Source organism: Pipra filicauda, unplaced genomic scaffold, assembly GCF_003945595.2.
Source record: "Pipra filicauda isolate LSUMZ 115617 unplaced genomic scaffold, ASM394559v2 scaffold324_size1259732_pilon, whole genome shotgun sequence".
Lineage (NCBI taxonomy): Eukaryota > Metazoa > Chordata > Aves > Passeriformes > Pipridae > Pipra > Pipra filicauda.
This window is the reverse complement of record NW_024104448.1, coordinates 280731-303618: the sequence shown is the minus strand read 5'-3', so window position 1 is coordinate 303618 and position 22888 is coordinate 280731. Positions and strand designations below refer to the sequence as shown.

The following is a 22888-nucleotide window of genomic DNA, read 5'->3' as shown; positions in this document are numbered from 1 at the left end:
TGTGATGCTGTGCCAGTATTACATGTTGGGGTATTTTTCACTTGCGTAAACTAGCTAAGAAATCCACCAGTGTTCCCAGTCCATTCGAACTAAAACCCTTGTTTTCTAGATATGCTGATATTATGATCTATGAAGCATTTTTTAGTTACTGGTACACTACTTGCAACATTGCTTCCAAATTATTTTGAAGGTAGAGCTCTCTCCTTCAGCTTTCTAAAAATGGACTTTACCCCCCACTTAGCAGCTGAATAATTACTGGCTCCATGTTGTCTGGGGGCTGGCTTCAAGAGCAGGAAGAATTTGGCAAGATGCTCCACTGTCAGTTTTATCCTTCTTTGCACCTTCTCCCTTAAATCAACATATTCCTAGTTGTTTTCCCCTTTCTTTTCCATTCCTTATTATACTTGATAGTCAACCTCTGCTTGTGTTTTGCTCCCCTCTTCTGAACTTCTGTACCCAGTTACCATTAACTAATTTTAGGACTCAGCTTGCCTTGATGTGTTTACATACTCTTTTAAGATCACTTAAGCAGAACAAAGGGCCATTTTAAGCAATGAACTGAACTCCGAGGATGAGAAACAGGGTGGAGCAGGCCCGTCCTGTTTTAGGAAAGGCAGTTTGGAAATCAGGACCAGAAAGCTCAGTTCCTATGTATCTAAATGATTTGAGCGTGGACTAGGGTGTGTGATAACGGTGGCATCTCGCTCATGCTGCTCTGAACAGACTGACTGTACAGTCCCTGCTTTCGACTGAGCAAAGCAGCAAACAGCTTCTAGCTTTAACAGCTGGCAATACAATACACAAACCTCTCCACCACACTTTCCCTGATAGCTCCCAACTTCACTGGAGGCTACAGTTTTTAATTCTTTACACTGGAGCTAAGGGAAAACCAGGTGTCCTTGGCTGCAGCTCGGCGTCCCACCTTCACAAAGCTCAAGAACAGTTCCAGAACAATGTTCAAACACAGACCAACAAAAAGATTTCTAACAAAAAAATTTCTAACAAAAAAATTTCTAACATAGACTTGTCAGACTGGAAATGTAGTTAAACCGTGTATGAACATTATTCTGCTCTATCAGACTTCAAGAACAATTCGCAGAGCCTAGAAATCATTTGTGTATGGTCTTGGAATTAAACACTGCCATCAGTCACCTTTGCCATGCAGAATTTTCCTTCATTCACACACACATTCCTCAGAGGATGTTGGATGTTTCTGGAGAACCTTTTGCTCTAATACCTGTATTCAAAGAATAATTTATTTTTAATATTAAAATAATTCATTTTGAATATAGTTTGTCTTTATGATGACCATTTTATTCACACTATACTTCAACGACACCCACCTGGTCAGGATATATTGACGGTTTGTGTACAGACCTGGCACAAATCTATATCTGAAAGCAATAAAACTTTTTCATTCTGCTGACATGTTTTCAACCTGTCCTCTGCCTGCCAAAATAAAACCCTTGAAAGCAGACTCCATATGACTTGCCCCTCAACTACAGATTCTGTCAACTTACATTATCTATAGTAACAGTAATATTTAAGAAACACCCTCTAGTGAAACACTTACACTGTTTTTCTAGCTTGAGTCAAATAAATATCAGATATCAACAGTACCACAAACATATCTTAATTCTGATAAACAGCTCAAAGTGGAATTTTATTTTTCTAATTCCTTAAACCTATTAATAGTTTACACCACATTTCTTTACTTTCATTCAAAACCTGTATTTTTAATATTAAAATGATCTTGTGCTTAGTAGCAGCATGTTGTAGGAAGAAAATTAATGGAAATTTAAAAAGGTAAACAGTATTGAGGGGGCTATTTCTTCCGTCATCAAAGTCCAGTTAAACATTTTTTATTTCATCTTAAAATACACTTTTGACTGCCTCTACCAACTCTCAGTTTACTAAGGAAAATCTGCGCACAAATCTTTATAACTTAAATTAAAAAGTCATTCATGTGTTTTAATGACAAAGAGAGCAGAACTGCAACCTGGAAGGACACTGGAAATATGCAACGTTAATTGATTATCACGCCAAACTGATCTTTCCAGATGAAGTAAAAGCCAGATCTGACAAATGTATGTAGCTCCTGACCACTAATAGCCTCCAGTGAAATGATGACAACACGACTACATTGCTTCCTTTTACAAGCTCGTTTACAATATGCTTTGTTGATGATATTTAAACAATAGCTAGTGCCAAATGGGATTAGCAATGCTGATTACAATAATCAGTCTTCTTGTTCAAAATAAGAAAGTGTCCAACATTTTTCTAAGTTTCCTAGGAAAATAAATTTGTTTTATCATCTTGCTTAGCTGCTACCTCTACCCAATAACAGTAGATTGAAACACTGAAGAATATTGAGGACAGGGCTCTGTGAACAGTGAACAATTTAGAGGCTATCTTTATGGGGAAAGATATGGCAGTAAGAGGTTTAGGGCATGAGGGCACTAACTCAAATGTCAAGGATTTCTGCTACTGTTTGCTGCTCTGCTCAGTTGAAAGGAGAGACTGTACAGTTTTTCCAGCAGTCAAACTTTGGAGAATATGTTGGTTTTATTCACTCTTCTAGGGTCAATAAAATATAATTATATTTTTAATCCTTTTTCCAAAACTGAGAGAAACTGAATTGAAAACCTACACACACATACACAAATGCAAACTAAACTGAAGGAGGGAAGAATTCTGTTCAGCAAGCCTGCCACAGGTTTCACTTGTTACTGCCGCAAAGGATATAATCCAGTTCTAAGAAATAATGAAAGAGATGTAGAATGAGAACTGCTATTTTAACTGGTATCAGCAAAACATTGCTTCATCTGTATACGGATAACATGGAATCAATTTTGTACTGTATAGCCTCAAATGACAGACAAAACACAGTTCCTCATCAAAAGTCTGAAATTACTACCTTTAAATTTAAAAGTAAAATCCAGCTTCAAATAGGAGCCCACATACTTTGGAAAGTCCACAGTAAGTTTATCGGTATGCTGGCCAAAATAGGTCCCCAAATACAATCTGTTCTAACTAGAGCCAGAAATCATTTCTGCCCAATTTGTGCGCAGGTCCTTTGCTGGGCCAGGGAGCAAGAGCTGAACATTTGTGACCCACACCCTTAAATACCTCTGCACAGCCCCAGCTAGGGAGATACAGCACAGAGCCACCATAAACACTGGATTTCATACCATCTGGAAGCAGCACAGCTCACTTGCCTCCCATACCCTTGCATGGGGCCATGACTTTCCTGGCATGTGCTAATGTATAGCTCTCTCCACAGGGTAGTCCATGACCTTCAAACAAGAAACAGTGGTACAAAATAGATTCAATATATACACTAGAAATCTAGGAGGCATCATTTACAGACAGTAAAACATCTTGCATTCAGCCTTGACATGAAAAAGCCAAAACCACGGTATTTTTGCCTGAAACTCTGCTAACGACAACACACAGTTGCTGTAGTTTAAAAATATCCCTTCTAAGTACTCTTTTGAAAAAAACTATAAATAGTCTGTAAAAACAAGTGAATTTAACATCTCTATTATTTGAACAAATAACACAGTAATTCAACATTAGGTGTGGTCTTAAGGTCACAAATTTCAAAGACTTCGGAAAACAGAAAATTGAGGTCAAAATCTTGCATAAAGCATGCAGTTTTTTGTGATAGAGCTGAAGGAGTGCATAATCCCCTTGCTAATAAATTGCTACCACCGGCAGACAGTGCATAAATCAGAACTGCTCAACCGTGAAGATATCCGGATTATATATCAGAGTTTTTAACAGTTTGCTTACATAGCTCAGCCAGTACAGAGTTAAGGAAGAAGCCTCTCATCAAGTAATTCAGTTGGACCTGTTCCTATTGCTACCAATGCCAATAGGAGAGTAGCCCTAGAATTCAGGAAGAGCAGAACAGGATCCAAAGTTTTGGTGTGATCAGTTTTACTGTTTATATTAATGCTGTAACTATCAGTTTCCAACTGGAGATGATGCTATTGATGGTAATGAGACTTATCAACACCAATTCCATTTGCAGCTTGGCCTTAATCCAAGTGAAGTAAATTACATTCAGGCAAATTAAAGAATCCATTCACTAATCAGATTTTAACTTTTATTCTCATCAAAAAGTTTCCATCAATGCAACTTTTGCCTAATATAGTTCTAGAAATTTACTCGTTAAAGTGATCTTTTAAAAATCGTATCTACGGATAAACACATGCACAGAAATTCCTCTTGAAAATGTTCACTTCCTTCTGGTTCCAGCCTGCCCCATAGGTTTGGAAGAAAGCTGTTTCTAAATTAGCTCAAATCATTACTGTGACTTGATAGAGACACAGCATATTAAACATGTTTTGACACGAGGTAATATTCTATCACCACTTTGCAGTTTCCCCTGGTAAACTTTACCACAAAATCACAGAATCAGTCATAGAATGCTTGGGGTTGGAAGGGACCTCTGGAGATCATCTAGTCCAAACCCCTTGCTAAAGCATGTTCAAGTAGAGCAGTTTGCACAGGATCACATCTGGGTGGGTTTTGAATATCTCCAGATAAGGTGACTCCACAACCTCTCTGGGCAACCTATTCAGTGATGAGTCACCCTAAAAGTAAAGGATTTTTTTCTCATATTCAGATGGAACTTCCTGTGTTTCAGTTTGTGCTCGTTGTCCCTTGTCCTCTTGCTGGGCACCACTGAAAGGAGTCTGGTCCCATCTTGTGACACCCTCCCTTCAGATATTTGCATGCATTGATGAGGTCCCCTCCCAGATATCTCTTCTTGGGGCTGAACAGGCCCAGCTCCCTCAGCCTTTCCTTGTAAGAGAGATACTCCAGTCCCTTGATCGTCTTTGTTGCCCTCCACTGGCCTCACTCCAGGAGCTCCGTGTCTCTCTGGGCTGAGGAGCCCAGGACTGGACACAGCACTGCAGATGTGCCTCACCAGGGCTGAGCAGAGGGGCAGGATCACCTCCCTTGACCTGCTGGCAGTGCTCTTCCTGATGCATCCCAGGATACCATTGGCCTTCTTGTCCCCCAGGGCACACTGCTGGCTCATGGACAGCTTGTTGTTCACCAGGACCCCCAGGTCCTTCTCCACAGAGCTGTTTTCCAGCAGGTCAGCCCCTGGCCTGTGCTGGTGCCTGGGGTTATTCCTCCCCAGGTGCAGGACCCTACACTTGACTTGGTGGAACTTCCTCAGGTTCCTGCCTGCCCAGCTCTCCAGCCTGTGCAGGCCTCGTTGAATGGCAGCACAGCCCCCTCTGCATCAGCCAACGTGCTGAGGCACGCTCTGTCCTTCAGGCCGGGTCACTGGCCAGGGAGTCGCACAGCACTGGAGCCAGTACTGATCCCTGGGGACACTGCTGGCTGCAGGCCTCCAACTAAACTCTGTGCCACTGACTACAACCTCCGAGCTCTGCCTTTCAGCCACTTCCCAACCCACCTCACTGCCCACTCAGCTAACCCACACTTTCCAAGCCATGAGGATATTATGGGAGAGAGTTTCCAATGCTTTGCTGAAGTCAAGGTAGACAGCACCCACTGCTCTCTCCTCATCTAGCCAGCCAGTCTTGCCATCATAGTAGGTTATCAGGTTGGTAAAATGTGATTTCCCCTTGGTGAATGTATGTTGACTACTCCTGATAACCTTTTATACCTCCACATGCTTAAAGATGGCATCCAGGATGAGTTGTTCCATTACCTTTCCAGGGATGGAGGTGAGGCTGAATGGCCTCCATCTTGCCCTCTCTGAAGATCGGAATGACATCTGCTTTCCTCCAGTCCTCAGACTCTCCTGTTCTCCATGGCATTTCAAAGATGATGCAGAACTGCTTGGCAATAACATTTGCCAGCTCCCTCAGCACTCATGGGTGCATCCCATCAGGGCCCATGAATTTGTGGGTGTCAAATTTGACTAAATGATCTCTAACCCAATCTTCCTGGACCAAGGTTAAGTGTTCTTTTCTCCAGACTTTCTCTCTTGCCTCCAGGGCAAGATTCCTGAGGAGTGGCCTTAGCAGTACAGACAGTGGCCTTCTAGAAATTTAGCTCCGTTGGTTGAAGCACAGTGCTAATAATGACAAGGTTGTGGGTTTGATCCTCACAGAAGCCACTCACTTATGAGTTGGACTCAGTAATCCTTGTGCATCCCTTCCAACTCAAAATGTTCTGTGATTCTGTGAATACAGCAACAAAGTTTTCCCTGATTTGCCATGCCAGTTCCCGGCAGACCATGCTCTCTAACTAAAGGACATACAGTTTCCAAAACAAAGCCATGTTTTTATGCTGCATAATACCCTTAGTTTTGAACTGTTTGCAAACATTTAGACAAACTGTCTTTAGATTGTGGACTCAAACTCACAGGGATCAAGTCACTATTAAAAAGGATTTGCATTCTAATTATCAAGTGGCCTCACGTATCTTGTTTCCAACAGAGACCAGAGCTGCTCAGAGCAGAGTGCAGTGCTGCCTGGATCTGAAGGAACTATTCCCTTGAAAAGACCAAGGCATTTCTGCACATCACTGTGGGATGGATCTGACCTTTGAACTTCTGCTGAAATGCAACACCCTGACTTCCATGGAAAACACTTTTTTGGCTGGCTTTAAGGAACACCAGGACAGACATCTTTGTATGTTTTGAAGTACATAAATCTTAGCTTGCCACAGAATCCAACTCTGCAGTAATGAAATGCATACTCTGTTTTTGCCTTACACAGAAAGTGAAGGGTTATTTTTGATTGTGTTAAAAAGTTTTAAGCATAACAAAGTTACACATTTTATAGGACTCCTACTCACCTCCTCAGCACCACATGCATTTTTCCCTTTATTTCATTTCTTGGCAGACCATCCTCTCCAGCTAAGAGGACATACTGTGTCTAAAACAAAACTGTCTGTATACACCACTTAACAAACTAACTTCTGAATTAGTATGAAAACCATGACGTTGACAGATTGGGGTTTAAATGATGGATTTTTTTGTATGTAATTATGTAATTAATAAAATTAACTATATTACAAAAATGAAACATTCGTTTTGAGTAACATTCTCAGAAATATTAAATCAGTGAACATGTATGTGTACACTGAAAGCCCTAAGGACATACAATGTTAAAGAACATCATAATCTGTTCAGCTCCAACTCCACCCCTTTGGCATTAATTGAAAAGGAAGGTGAGATCTTTCACAGTAACTGGGATTCCCTACTGATTGAGAAACACTGAGGTGGTGAAAAACTGACATATTTGGCTCCATTCCACGACATCATGGCTTAGCAAATATGGAAAGCAGCAGCCACAGGATGCGATACAGGTTCTAGCTCCATATGTGACTCTCCTTCACTATTGAAGCACAAGTAAGCATCTAGTTTGTAGTTTTTACTCTCATTTTCTCTTCATTTCCATGTTTTTCACACTTTCTATTTAGTTTGTGAATAAAAATTGTTCTGTGGTCATAATATAGTCTTACTGACTAGGCAGCCTCAAGGCAGAACACAGGCTTAAAGATATATAAATAAAATTCTCTGCTTTCTAGGACTGTGTTTTAGCTGCTTGTCCTGCTAAAAAAATAAACAGGAAATGTCACCAAAATAATTGACTGTTTAAGAAACAGTTAACTCTTCCACACAGTCACTTTCTGCAACAAATTAGAGAGCTTTCAGATGAAGAGAATTTGTTTTCCAACAGTTCTTAAGACACGTCCTTAACCTGTTCAGGAGCTCATTTTTGTTTATCTGTGTTTACTCTGCTCCAGTAACAGAAAAGAGGTAAGCATTTTTCATGAGAATACCTGCCAAGGAGAAACCATGGTCTGCTGGTATCAAACATATATCAAACACTTTCTCAGCACTTCCTAACAGGTGATTTCATCTTCCCTTCCCCCAAAGTCTGCTCTTTCCAAGCTTTTCTGTGCATAGTAAATGACTTATTCTAAGGACAGTAAATTTTTGCATGTAATTGTGCTAAAAGCAAATCTGTGGCTTCTGCTGTTGAATACTAAATATGATATAGATTTAGAGGATCTTGATCCAACACTTTAGAAACAAGTTCAAAATAGCCTGTTACGATATCTTTCTGTACAGACGTGAAGTTACTTTTACCTTAAACTAAATCTGTCTGAAGTCAAGCCATAACTCTTTTTGAGCATCTTCAAATTCCACTTGATATCTCTAGGCTAAATAAATTTTTAATATCGGTATTGAAGGAAGTCAGCATTACTTTTTACTATGAACCTCAGAAACTTCCATGAGAGGCACTGGCTGCTAATAAAGGCACAAAGGCTGGCCTGGGAGAAGTTCTCCAGGGACTGCTGATGAGTGACAGTTTCATGTGGAGTTATATAAGCTTCAAAAACTAACTACAGCACTGCCTGCACAACCCACCTTCTGAGAAGAACCAGACCTCTTCAGCTCTCTTCAGTTCCACATTATTTTCTCCTTTATATTCTATTGCTGGCAAAACAGCATTTCAACACTAAATATTAATCATCATATAATATTGATTTCATTATCCTTAGTACTAATTTGACATTGATACAACAGTTTATATTTTACAAACACTTAAAAACCATTAAGATTTTCACAGTGTTTGTGAAAATGTATTAAATAAAGACAATTACAAAACCCTCTAAAGAAACTGAAAAGCACACTAAATGGAAGAGTCTGAAACATACTAAGACAACACTTATATGCTGAAAGTGTTCTCTTCCTCTAGGACTGTTTAATTCTAAATGCCATGATTTATCAAAGAAGAAATGTGTGAGACTTGCAGTCGCATTGCATAAAATAAGTTTACATAAGTTGGATCTTTCTCTTTAGTAATCAAGCACTTTCCTAATTCCATGAGATTGGACTGAGTCCTCACAGATTATTAGCACTTCCCATGCAGATACTAAAATATCTCCATACTCCTCGATATACTTGCACAGATGCCTGAAGAGTCAGTGCAGATGTTACCTGAGCAGGTTTCAGAGGAATGTTACTCAGGCTCATGTACAGTGCTCAATATCAGTCCTGACTTCCAGCAGCTCCACAGTTCAATATGGAAGAATACAAGAATTTACACAGAAGATGCAATTAAGTCACAAATCCTTAAATCCTTTTGTGATGCTACAAAGAAACCTGCTTAAGTGTTTGTGACTGATTAACTCATCAGTAACATAAAAAAACTGTGATGGGTGAGACGTGACTGTATAATAACATCAGAACATGGCAATACAATTTAATTGAAGTCTGCTTAACTAGAATAGCTAGGCATTAATTCCATACCAAGACCATTTAATGTGAATTGCTGAAAGAACATGCAGAAGTCCCAGCAGGAATATTTCATACATATCCAAAATCTATTAACTTGGAGGATCCTTCGGTTATAAAATCTATTAACTTGGAGGACATCCTTCAATGTCTTATTTTGCCAGCTGGGAAGCACTAATAAAAAGAGAAGCAGAAAATCCCTTTGGTCAGAGAGAAAAGGAGAGTGCCATTTTTCAGGGGCTGCCTGACAAACAGCTAAGAGAGAGGAATCTGAAGAAGCCGGACTTACCACACTGACATGTAGTGAAATAGTATTTTCTCCTCTCCAGACTGACACCCAGATCCTCCTCCCCCATGCTCTTCCTCGTATAAATAAAAAAGCAAATCCATTTCATCCCCATGCATGCAGGTGTAAATAACAGCACGTGGCATGTAAAACACAACATATTTTACAATTACCATCTTATGGCTGCTGGCTGCAGCTATTCAAACACACCTACCCCTCGTGACACTTGAACCACTAAAGCTCTTTGTGTTTATACCACTGAAACATCTAAGAACATACTGAGAATCAGCCTTGCCTCCAACAGCCTCCCATCTAAAGAGGAAGGAAACAAAAAAAAAATTAGAGGGAGATCAAACCATTTGGACAAGTGGCACAGAAATAAAAATATTGGGTCATTTACTCTTAATGCCTTCACCAGGGTTCTACTTCCTCACATGCAGATGATCTTCCTCTAAAGTCCTGATACCATACAGTGAAGACAGAGTTAGCTTTCAACAAAGCCATTTTGCCTCAAACAGGGCCACTGCTTGGCTTGAAGCTATGCTACTGAATAAATATCGAATGAGTTGCATGCCCTCACTAGAAATAGAAGCAGAAGAAATCTACTGAAAGTGCGAAGTATTCATCAGGGAAATGTAGAAAAGCCATCATAGCAGTTTCTTTAAATGGCTTTGTGAATTTTATTCTTAAAGATCATGAAACTAGTTACTTAGTAAACTTAACAATGAGTATAAAAATAGCCAGTAGAGAAATCAGAAATCCTCTTTTTTAAAAAAATAATTTTACAAATTTTTTCAGTATTAATGATTTCCAAGGCCTTAGAATTTCTTCTGTTTTCCTTCTCATTGATGATCATTAGCACTAACTGCAGCACAGTTGCCCCTAACTCATATTGCTAGGAACTGACATAGATCCTAAGGTGCTATAGCAAGGCCTACACGCAGTACATTCAAAATTCTTCATTTCAGTGCATCATCTGTGGCAAGGCAAAGGGCAGCAATGTGCTAAAAAGACAACTATATTGACACACTACTATTTGGGAATTAATTCATTACAGTCTTACAAATCCTCATTTTTTGCAGCTTCATGGATTTGGTCATCAGAGCAAAGTGCTGTAGCAGTGAATCTGATGAGAAACTTGTTTAAACATGTCTTAAAATGGCTCTTTGTGGTCCCTTTGCAAACACGTGTTTCTTCTTCCCAACACCCCCCACAGCAAGTGTTATCTCCTATGCAGGAATGTCCTGGGAAAGGTGTCCTGAGGTGTCCCACCCTTTACCTGATGGTTTTTTCTGTGTGACCCTGAACTTGTGATTGGTTCCCCTTTGACCCTCCTAAAAGCCTTATAAACCCCTTCCCAACAATAAACTCTCTCTTGCCTCCTCTCCACGCCCGGTGTGCTGTCTCTGTGCCTGCCATGGAGCCACGTGGGTGCTGGGGGGAGGGGAGGGCACCTCTCCCCTCCAGGCTCGGGGCCTGACAAACCCTGTCGCTGGAGTCCCCTTTCCCCGTCCCTTCAAGACGTCGGAATGGTTCTTCAGATGGAGAAGGAACTAGAGCTGGGTTCCCCCACGTCGTGGGTGGGGAAAGGGATCCAGAAAGTGCTACTTTCACCTGGAGTAAAGCAGGAAAAGAATAAGAATGTGATGAAACTGAAGAGTCAGAGGAGTGTCACCCTACAACAAAAAACCAGATCGCTGCCTTTATTCTATACTGCACAGTTCAAAATCTTTGCTACAATATTGTATCTGACTTTATAGAAGAAAAAGAGAATGTATGATTTCTGAAGCATGAGATCATTGACTTTGCTAATAGGAAAACACACAACTGTAGTTCATAGTTCATCATTTTTCAGTTTAAGCACCAAGAGGGAACATGGTTAAGAGAATGAGAGCTAAAATGCTGAAAAAGATTAAGTCTCTGGTAAACTCAATCGCAGGGTCAGTTTAGGGGCATTCCCTCTAATTTGGTCTTTCATTTCTCTCAGATAAACAAGCCTAATTACTTCTCTCCTTCAGGATAAATTGAGGGAATTCTGGTACTTAATTTAAAGCTACTGTTTCATCTTAATAGTCCCTTGGTATGAAGAGACTTCAAAATTGTTAATATCTAGACCGTTGGTAAGCCAAAGGCTTCCTCAGATGTTTAACAGCAGCACTCATTGATTCTCTTGTCATATTTCAAAAGCCAAACCAGAGATGACTAGTTTAAATTTAAGGCTCCCAGTGGAATAATGTCTTTCATCTATGATCTGAGTAGCTCTGCTATTATAAGCTACTCAAAGCAGTCTTTGTAAAGTGAGTGTGCTTTATAAATGTCAGGTTTAACCAAATCCTGAACTGATATAATTTGGTTTTTAGTTATTCAAGGGTTTTCCTGTTCAATTAAAAGTACTATAAAGCATTTTTAAAAAATATAAAATATACTTCTTATTTTTCCAATGTATTTAAACATGTATGTGTAGGAAGAAAAACTTTATAGATGACTGACAACTAGAGACTGTCATAGCACTGTATGAAAAATATGCAATTCGCTCTCAGTAAAGAAACAGTAAAAAGTTTGCCTTTATTTCCATAGTCTTCACATCCTTCACCTATGTGGACACTTCCTCAGTCTACATATCAATCAGATCCCTTTAAACCGAAATAACAGCTGTCACCTCTGATTTGGCTAAAATGCAAGCCTCTATTAAGGTTTGTTAAGTTTTCACATCAGCATTTTTGTACCTCTTTCATTCTTGAAAAGAGCTCCCTGCAATAAAACTCTTCTTAACTTCTCCTTTGTCTAGAAAAGCTTGGCAAGCATTAAACAGAAGGTGTGTTGAGATCTTTCCTCTCGCACTGACCAATGCTGTCTCCTTGTTTCCCCATGCTGCCCCTTCTGTGCCATCACTTGCCTCTCGTCTTTTCCTGAAGTTGTAGGACCTCTGAGCAGAAACCATCTTATCACTCTACATCCGTGGAGTCCTGCAGAGTAGTAACACCTGTCCAAATCACGGCATGGTCAAAATCCTACTGCCTCTTGCAGCTATTTAGAATTAAGTACAGTCTTTCTTTCAATTCTGCTATATTACTAGGGATTTCATTGCAATAGCTTACTGTAAAAATACCAAAAATCTTATTTGAAAATTAGTTTAACTGCATGTGTCACGATTACAGCCAAGCTGCAGGAAAGGGTTCTCTATTCTGCTTGCTCTGAAGCCTGGATCTTACACAGTTCTAAAAGCTCCCCATCTTACCCTTGACTGGCCAGCCAGCTCACTGCAGTTAATTAGGGTACATGCGTATAAAGGACATCCTTTCCTGGGCGTACAATAGTGAGCTCAGCAAAACAAAGAAAACAACTCTGCTGCAAATACTCAGAAGTCAGAGTCTATGTGCTCACAGCTCAGGCAGGTCAAAGCCAATTTTTTATGCACTCTCATTTGGAAATGATTCCTTACAGGTAAGATCTCAGTTTATGATTTAAGTATTGTTCAAATAAGAGAATGCATAATCCCTTCAAACCAAGTAAGTCAACAAATCCCCAAAGTCTTAGTCTTTCTGAAATATAAACTTAAGGCAACAAAATGAATGGAATATTTCAGCCCAAATGGATAGGTTTAGAAAGTAATATAAAGCTGAGATCTATTTAATGCAGCTTTAACAATGTCCACAGTCACCTGCACACATAACCACTTTTATCTGCACCTAAGCAATGCTAAATAGGGCTTATATTATCAAATTTTTAACATCATAAATTAAAGAATATTGTCAGAACTTTTTAAAAACTATGTCCCCACAGTTTGTTTCATAGATTTGTGAGAACTTATATGATTTATAATTGAGTAAAAATACCTTAAAACCTGACTTTGAACTAAATTCTATGATTTGTGTGACTTTAAAAATTATTCATTCATTTTCTTTGCATTTATAATGTGGAATTTGAAGTCCCTAAGCAAATGCCAGTTAATTTTAATATGTATTGAAAACATACTAAGGTTACACCACTGCTTGCGTGTCTTTTCTATTTATAGTTAAGTATAAAAGAGTCATTTGCACGATCTGTTGATAAATCCCTAGTTGTGTGTACCAGAAGAATAGCTCTTGCTCTGGTTTGGCATTTAAAGTCTGACTCCTTTTCACACTCCCCAAACCCCACACACATTCTACTGCTAATACTCAACACAACAGGACTAATACCAGCCGATTAGAACATGCTTCAGTAGCATAATTCTCTAAAGAGAATGAATATCCTATAAGTTAAATGATGACACTAGGTTATATAAAATTCCAATTAGCTCAGCAGAAAAGTAGAAAGGCTTTAAAGATATGAAACTGTCAAAGCAGACCATTCATAAAGGGGTATGATTTCCTCTTTGCATTTTAAACTCATTTTTAAAATAGCTTCCTAAACTAGCATTTGCAAATACATCTGTTTCTGTACACAAAAAGGCTAATTACATACTGAAGGGCTTGGTCACCTGATGATGTAGCAAATGCATATCAGTCTCACAACCACCATGAATAAGGTTCTCATTTTAGCCTTCTGGCCATTTAGTCTTTGGAGGTTAAATCAGTCACAATGCTATATTTAATGGCTTTTCAACACACACTAAAGCTATTTCTCACACAATGAAGTTAAGTGAACCTTCATAAGACATGTTTGTTAATGAAAACTTTGTCTAGGGACTGCCTTTTTATAATAGTGTCTGCTGTTTGCATCCTCTACCACTTTACAAAGTACACTTCTGTGTTTTCAGAAGCTCTCCTGAGGTTTGCAATCTCCCGTCCTTTGCAAGAAATTGCTTCCAAGTCTGAAAACCACCTTAGGTTGGATTGTGCCTGTAGATCCAGAGGCAGGACAACGCTGGCTGAAAGGAACAGTACTCTGCCATCTCCTTTCTCTCTCTCTCCAGTTCTGCAGCCTGGGGAGTAAACTGAGACTGGAATGGATGGATGGAAGAACTATCTAACGTGTACTTCACAGCCCTGTGGAAATTACCTGGGAATTATAATATCATTTCTGACTGTACTACCTGGCCAAACCAGCTTTACAACAGGTACTGGGGAAAGAGTAATACTCTTCTTCCACAAAGACCAGTTGAAGAACTGAATTTATAACTTTAGTATGAAAGATGATGTGTGTGCTGTAGATGAGTGTGTAACAGACATGAACGGAAATAGTCTGACCATTCACTTGGCCCCACCGATTGCCCATCTCTGGGAGCTGGAGCTTGGGAATTCCATCTTGTCAACTGAGCTGGCAACTGCCTGCCTGCACCTCCTTCTCCATCTCGGCAGCTGAGCTGCTCAGAATCATAGCATTTGCAGAACAGAAGCTGGACTTCACATCTTTTGCTCTTGCAACCAAGAGTTTTAGAAGCAGCAGAAATGTTTCAAAGAAGTGGTAACCTGAATCCACTTCCATAACAATTGTTTTCACAGAGAGCGTCAGAAACAAATTAGAGGAAGTCAAAGCAAAAGAAAGGGCACATAAGAATCTCTGGCTGCAACTTATTCTGCTACTTCTTTGTTTAATCATAATTCCAAGTGTCGGAAGTGGGTGTAGCAGGAAAAGCAAATAACAAGAAGCTGAATGATAGTTCAAAGTCCTTTTTAATTTGGACTTAAAGTTTAACCATACTACTATGGAAAATGCTGTTGCACTCCCATTAATTTTGATGCAAATTTTCCCAGCAAATGGTTAGGAAAATTATTATTTCTAGCATAACAATCAGGGATAGCTACAGCAGCCTTGCAATTTTTTGTTGTGATGGAATTCTGTTTTCCATCTGTCTGAGAGGATAATTTTCTGTACAGTCACACCCTAAACTGGGGAGCAAGAAATGAAAAGGAAGAAAAAGGAAAAAAAAGGGAAAGGGAAGAAAAATCACCTACAATTTTTATTATATGTCTTTAGGTCCAGTGGTACAACACAGCTACAAAATTACTAACAGGAAATATGCAATAAACAGTACCTGTATCTTTAAAGAATCTTTCAGATGCTTTTGAAATCAAAGTATCCAAAGGAAAAACCCTGCTCTCTCTTTCTTAATATGCAGTCACTTGTGAGTCAAAAAGTGTTTCTACTCTTGAGTTTAAAGAAGTTAGGATGATTTGAGTAAATCTGCAAAATGGATCAAGAACTAGAATCTTTCTGATGATGTCATTGTAAATGCAAAATTCACAACTTGGTCCACCTTCTCACTGAGCCTCAGTCAAGGTATGTTCATGTTGGCATAAATAAAAGTAACTCCGCTAATGCCAGGGGAATTAAACCAGTGTAGAATTATCATGAGATCTTCCTTGTGTCAAAGAAGTATTCTTGTGTCAAGAGTCAACATAGCAAGACTGCACAATAATAATCACAAATTAATTTGTATGCTCACTATTTAACTCTCAGAGAGCAAACACTTCCCCTTACTCTGGGTTGGGCGCTGCCTTGTGAATTCTGCCCCAGGCCAGAGCACGCCCAGCAGAGCCGAGCTGAGGCAATGCTGTGCTCCTGGGGGTGCAGGAGCTTCACCGAGCACTGCTACAGAACGGGACTCTTCTGGTGGGCTCAGCAGAAGGAAAGCACTGTCTAAAAGCAAATGAATGACTCTTCTCTTGTTTGCATGTGACTCCCATGAATACCAGGAGCACAGCAAGTGCAAACTGTTTTTAAATAGAAGGTGCTACACTGTGTCTCTGCAGAATCCTGGACTAAAGTCTCTGGAAAATAAAATGCATTCTTTCAACATGAAGTACTATGACTGAAGTCTGAGGAGCTATATGACTGAAGCAGACCACTTTCCCTATGCAAAGATGATGGTAACAGTGTGGCTAAAATTTAGCCCTTGTCATGGTTTGAGATAGTCCCAAAATCCAATTCCCTAGCTCCATTCCCCCTCCCACATCTCAACCTAATGTGAGATGGGTTTTTCCAGACAAAACACACCAGACTCAAAGTGGGGGAAAGGGAATATATTACAATGACTGTACAAATAAATACCATATCACATTATACACATGATCACAAACTATCTCTACCATGACATATGTATTTACAATGGATCAGATCTCTTCTCCCCTCCAAATAAAAGTCCAGGAGGGAAAGAAGGACAGATCCCTTCCAGTCCTTAACAGCAGCATCTTCTAAGGCAGCAGGTTTCTTCTCATGCATGCAGCAGCTGTGGCTGGCTTTCTGCCAGCACTCACGAGGGAGGTATCCAAGCCTCTCTCTCGGCCCCATCGCCTCACAACCGAGGGGTCTTCCGTGGGCTTCGTAACCCCAGACAAGGTCGTTTCACCACGTCATATCACGAAGACACAGGGGGGTCTTCGTGACGGTCTGGTATCTCTTGCAGGGCCTCTGTGCCCTGTCTCTCAGGCTGCCACCGTGGCAGCAGTGCGAGGGGGGGAAGCCAAGGTCGCCCCCCCCACATTCCATCTGGCCGTCCCGGTCCAGCTCCGGGACGCTCTGAGCTTCTCAGCTCCTCTCTCTCTCTGGTGCTGCATGTCCAAAACTGCTCTCCAAAATAGGAGTCCATGTCCCTCTTCTCCAAGAGGGGTCTCAAGGGAGTTTTGGGGGAGTGTGGTACAGTCTTACCCCCAAGAACTCTGTAGCTCTCAGCTGCTGGCTCTCCTTTCCTCGGCTCTCCTTCCAGGAGTCCTTTCTCTGGTGCTGCATGTTGCTTCTGCTGCTCCTTCAGTTCAGGTCTTATCTCTGGCTCTCTGCCACCGTTTCTCTGGTCAGTGTCGGCTGCTGCTCTGCGCCCGTGGAGAAAACATCTCCCGGCATAACTACAGGCACCTAGCCCAGCTTTATGCTGTTCCAGGTCCCTGCAGCCCCCCAGCCAGGGGCTGGGAGGCCCCAGAGAGCCCAAGGGGCTCAGAGCCCCTTCCTCGTGGCTCTACAACATGGCCACCTCTCCAACCAAAACTACCACTCTTCTTTTCCGGTCTGGTTGTGGTATGTTTACATTTCTGCAGGAGCGCCCATTGGGCAGAACTTCAAAACTTCCAGGGGTTTCCACCCCTTGGGGTCTACCACTTCTCTTAGCCTCTGGGGAAAACAAGGTCCAAACCACTACAGCCCTAAAAGCAGTTCCAATGGAATTGTATCTATACCAGCACTAACATGGGTGTAACCTGCTTCCAATCAAAGCACAGCTTTATTTTCAATGGATTATTAACTAATAATTATGGAAATAAATCTTAGAGAAAAGTATATGAAAACTAAGCTACAATCACCACATGCTTTTTCCCCCAATATTCACATTCTTCACTTGCTCTCACTTATAAATCAATCTACAAGGCAAACTAAGGGATACCCTCCCTGTAAGTTCTGCATTGGAAAGTACTGCAGAGCAGTGAGCATCACAGAATACCAGGTCAGAGGGGTACCTCACGGATCATCTGACAACACTCTGAAAGAGAACACTTTGAAAAGAGAGATTGTTGCTACTGTAGAGAAAACTGTAGAAAAAGCTGCACAGAACAACAGTGAGTTCACACACTCCCAAAGCTGCTGATCAGTGGAACTGTCAAACCCAGCTTTTGTTCATGGAAACAGAGGAAGACTGTTCCTATAACAAACTTGCCCCAATGTGCCCTGCAGGGATTCATGTTGCAATTCTTTATCAGTTCCTGCCAGGCATTGTTCTGCCAGCTCCTAATCCTATAGCAGGAGAAATCTGCATATAGAAATGCTCAGGAAAGAAGTGCAACAGCTCATCTTTCTTCATGCTATACATGCCAAACCACTAAGAAAGCGTTTTGTAAATATGTAATTGATAATAAAGTGGAATCTGATTTTTTTTTTTAATTTGCTGACTGTAATATATACAAGAGGCTGGATTTGAAGCCTTTATGAGGGTGACTTGAACAGCTTCTTGGTCACTTCTCAGTTACTGTGTGGCACTGCAGCGACAACCAAGGAAGTTGGGAGCACTCTGGAGGAAGCTTGGAGGGAGCATCAGCTTTTGTTTTGAACAAAGACAGGGGTTCAAGCTGTGTTGCATAATTATGCTTCCCGTTTTCCCAAGGAGTGTGTTTGTTATTTAGGTACTATGTATCAACTGGCTACAGCAGATGCAACTATATACTAAAAAAATGCATATTTATTCAGTCATGCATTTCAATTACTTGGAAAGGAAACATTCCTGCTTTCACATGCACATGTGCATCCACGCAATTCTGCATTTCTCAACACAGTCTGAGTCCACTCTGCTATGGGAAACACCACATGGCCTGGGAGAAAGAGAATGAAAGAACTGTCGAAGTCAGCCCACCTCCACTGAAAATTCTCTGCACCATTAACCTTATGGCAGTGGCAGGTTATTTTTATATTAAGTTCATTGAGTGAATTAGAGTGAAAAGTATGCATTTCCTGTTCATACATTGAGAACATTTCAAGACAGGATTTTTTTTTTCTCTTCTAAGGTCATTCAAGCATAGCATCTATCCAGAAAGGAATCTCAACTCAATTAAACCTTTACCAGAAATCCCAAAAGACAGATTGCAATGACAGCACTTAAAGTTATATATTCCACTGCACGTGGAATATACTATACTATATGGACGCATTTACTTTGACAGAAGTAACAACCAGGATTTCTAATGCTATTCATCTGAGTGGTCAACAGCTCGGAATTCTGATGGACATCAGTGACAAGTGGTGTTCCTCAGGGGTCTGTTCTGGGACCAGAGTTATTTAAAATCTTTGCTAATGTCATAGACAAAAGGATGCCATCCAGAGGGACCTGAAGAAGTTCAAGAAATGGGCCCATGGGAATCTCATGAAGTTTAACAACACCAAGTGCGAGGTCCTGCACCTGTGTCTGGGCAACCTCCAGTATCAATCCATGCTGGAGGATGAAGGTCAAGAGTAGCCCTGTCAAGAAGGACTTGAGGTACTGGTGGATGAGAGGCTGGACATGACTCGGCAATGTGCACTTGGAGGCCAGAAAGACAATTGTATCCTGGGCTGCATCCAAAGCAGTGTGGGCAGCAGGTGAGGGAGGGGATTCTGTCCCTCTGTTCTGCTCTTTGAGATCCCACCTGGAGCCCTGCACCCAGCTCTGGGGTCCCCAGCACAGGAAGGACATTTGACCTGCTGCTGCGAATCCAGACGAGGCCACCAGGATGATCAGAGGGATGGAGTGCCTCTCCTACAAGGAAAGGCTGAGAGAGTTGGGGTCGTTCAGCCTGCAAAAGAGAAGGCTTCCAGGACCTGAAGGGGGCCTACAAGAAAGATAGAGAGAGGCTATTTACAAGAGCATGTAGTTACAGGGGGAATGGCTTCAAAATGATAGAGGGTACGTTTAGATTAGATATTAGGAAGAAATTCTTTACTGTGAGGGTGGTGAGGGACTGGCACAGGTCACCCAGAGAAGCTGTGGCTGCCCCATCCCTGGCAGTGCTACTGTAGCACTGCCAAGGCCAGACTGGATGGGGTTCTGAACAACCTAGGCTAATGAAAGGTGTCCCTGCCCATGGCAGGGGGTTGGAACTGGAATGATCTTTAAGGCCCCTTCCAATACAAACCATTCTACAATTCTATGATCTTCAAATGTATATCAAAACTGAAACCTCTAAACCCAAGTATTTTCTGCTGTCTTCATCTATTGTAGCTCATAGAATGCAGAGAGACAATTAGCAAGAATATCCAAACACTGGAAACAACCCTTGCCCTAGACAAGTTGCAGGCTATAATACTCCACATCAACCTCACATGCAGAGCAAGAGGTTGACAAGTGAATCAATTAGTGTCTGACAACTCCATTTAGTCCTAAACATATGCCATCATCTCATTCTGTAAATGTCATCTGCAAACTGTTTCTTCTCCCACTAGGCCCTGTGCAAAGAAATTACTTACTAGGATTGTAGGAAACCATGTATGGCATTTAACCTCAAGATAACATGGAAGAAAGGGTAGATCAGTAATCTTACAGTACTTACACAGAAAATGAAAAGGCTTAGCATTTCCAAAAATGCTGCCTGTGGCAAAGTCATCCCATTCAGATTTTTACTGTCCAGAACATCACATATGTCTGTGGAACTCTGTGGGATGTGGCTTTGTAAATGTAGGATTATGCCATGAAGAGAACAGGAGGGTGATAAGAGGAGAAGAAAAGGAGAAGAACAGGAGAGAAGCCTATCTAAATTTTCTGCTATGTCTGTACTGGGATACTAAACTAACAATAAAAACGTTTGTGCATGACTGACAAAAATAATGGATGTATTAATTATTTCCAAACACACGAATTTATATTTGTTATCCCAAATGAAAATGTCTAAAGGAGGTCTAATGCTTTTCACTTTGCTCAATGAACTGGGAGGGTTAGATCCATCTCTTCCTTGCATAACTTTTGAGCATTTACTACTTCTTACGCAAGTGGAAAAGGCATTTACATTAAAATATCATTTCCACCCAAGTTCAAGCCCCAGTACCTGAAAGTTTGCCAATTTTTTTTTTTGTTGTTTATCACTAGAAAGTAGTACTGCACTATTTTCCAGGATTGGTCCTGCCACTCCTATGTACTCTTCTCCGTTCAAATATTTTCTCAGAACATCTTTTGTTATGGTATTTTTACATCTTTCCTAGTGGTGAAAGTTTATTCTGCAGACAGCCAGCTCAGGCCATGTTGAACTGCACAATTTATTTCCCAAGTATAAATACTGCTATTGTTTGCAGTTGAATATATAAATAATGCAAAAAAAGCTACTCAGTATGCATAAAGTTTGATCCCCGATGCCCAAAAGATTTTAAATTTTCATAAATCAAAGCAAATATATTTCTGCTATCAGAGTTGTTGGAAAAGTAGTTCACTGCTTCCTTTAAACTATCCCAGGATTAGCTTGACTATCTATTTGCATAAAAGGTCAGCAGGGAGAAGGTGCAGGTGTTACTAGAAATGCTCATGGTTATGATCTAGCAAGTCAGTTTTTCCTCCTGGTCAACACTGGATAGGGCAGTGAGGTTCTGCTTTCAATCAGATAGAGGCAGAAGTGTCTTGGAAATGCACGGCCATGGACATGCAATGCATACACGTCTGTGTTCCCATGCATAGGGTGTTAGCGGCCTGGTAATTTTTAAAAACTGAATAGCTATCTTACACTTAATATTTTCCTGAAGTCATAAGTGCTCTATACAGTTGTCCTGCACCATTAAACAGCGACAATATTGCAGCCTAGAGGTGGCTCCTTTTCAGTGATGGGTGAACTGATTTTTGTGTTTTTTCCTTGTATAATTCATAAGTTAGCATGACCAGAGTGTTGAATTGCAAAAGTAGGACATCTGTCACCATGGGGAAGCAGTGGGGGAGTACGCAGTGTGCTTCTGACAGCTGTGGGCTTGTTTGTGGTCACTAGAAAGGTACCTACTTGACTTTTTTCTCTACTTCAGCATTCCAGATATTTGGCTCTGTCATCTTCCAAATTTCTTCTACAAAATATAACCTTCCTGATTTCTAGTCAGTCATATTCTTTCCCAGTTTGCATACTAAAGCATTCCTTTGAGTTATTGGGACCCACCTAAGCACATTGAATCCCCTCCCAGCCATTCCTGTCTAGCAGATAATTCAATATCTCAAGTTACACAACCACTGCAGATAGTAGGAGCTGGCTTAATTGATTTTTGCAAAAGGATGTATTCCAAGTTTGCTGCTAACATAGGCAAATACGGGCTGAGCTGCAGTGGCACAACAGAAAGCAAGTATAAAGGCATGAAGGAAAGGATCGCATGGGACAAAGTAATCAGACACAACCGCCCAGGTGAAATGAAATAGAACTAGGCAGATGTATTTAAGCGAGTCCTTACCACAGGAATATCCTGCTACTTACATTAGTTCTCTCTGAGATTTCTCAGTGCAATCACAGAAGCAGTGATGCAGATTATATTAATGACACGTGTATCTTTTTAGTCGCTCTTGAAGTTCGTGTCTTATTACTGCCAACCGCTTTCTGACTCTGCAAATGCAGTGGGGAATCATCAAAATATGTACTTTTCTTCCTCTAGGACATTCATGTTCATGTTCGTTTACAGTTCAGAAGTACTGCTGCATTCACTGGCAGTGACACAGTATGAGGAGCAACAGACTCCAGCCCAGGAAACAGTTGCTTCCTCAGTTGATGTGGCAGCTCCCTTTGTGACCACAAACAGTAACACAGACTATTAATCTGCTCTCTAGAGTGATCCAGAATATGGTTTTGGTTTACTGGATTCAGCTGCATACGATGTGCTCCAAATTTGCACAAAATTGCTCTGTTCTCTGGACAGAAGCATACCACAGAGCCTGTACCTCAAGGTGCCACTGGAAGTCACAGTAGGGCTCTCTTACGGAGCTGGTAAGACAATGTCAGGACAACAAGGACAGGACATGGGGCCAGACA

The 22888-nt window shown here is 40.9% G+C and overlaps 1 protein-coding gene across 2 annotated transcripts in view; it reads right to left on the bottom strand.

Moving 5' to 3' along the window:
• TJP1 (tight junction protein 1) overlaps positions 1 to 22888 on the bottom strand; it is a 163282-nt gene that overhangs the window by 93979 nt on the left and 46415 nt on the right. The window lies entirely within an intron of this gene.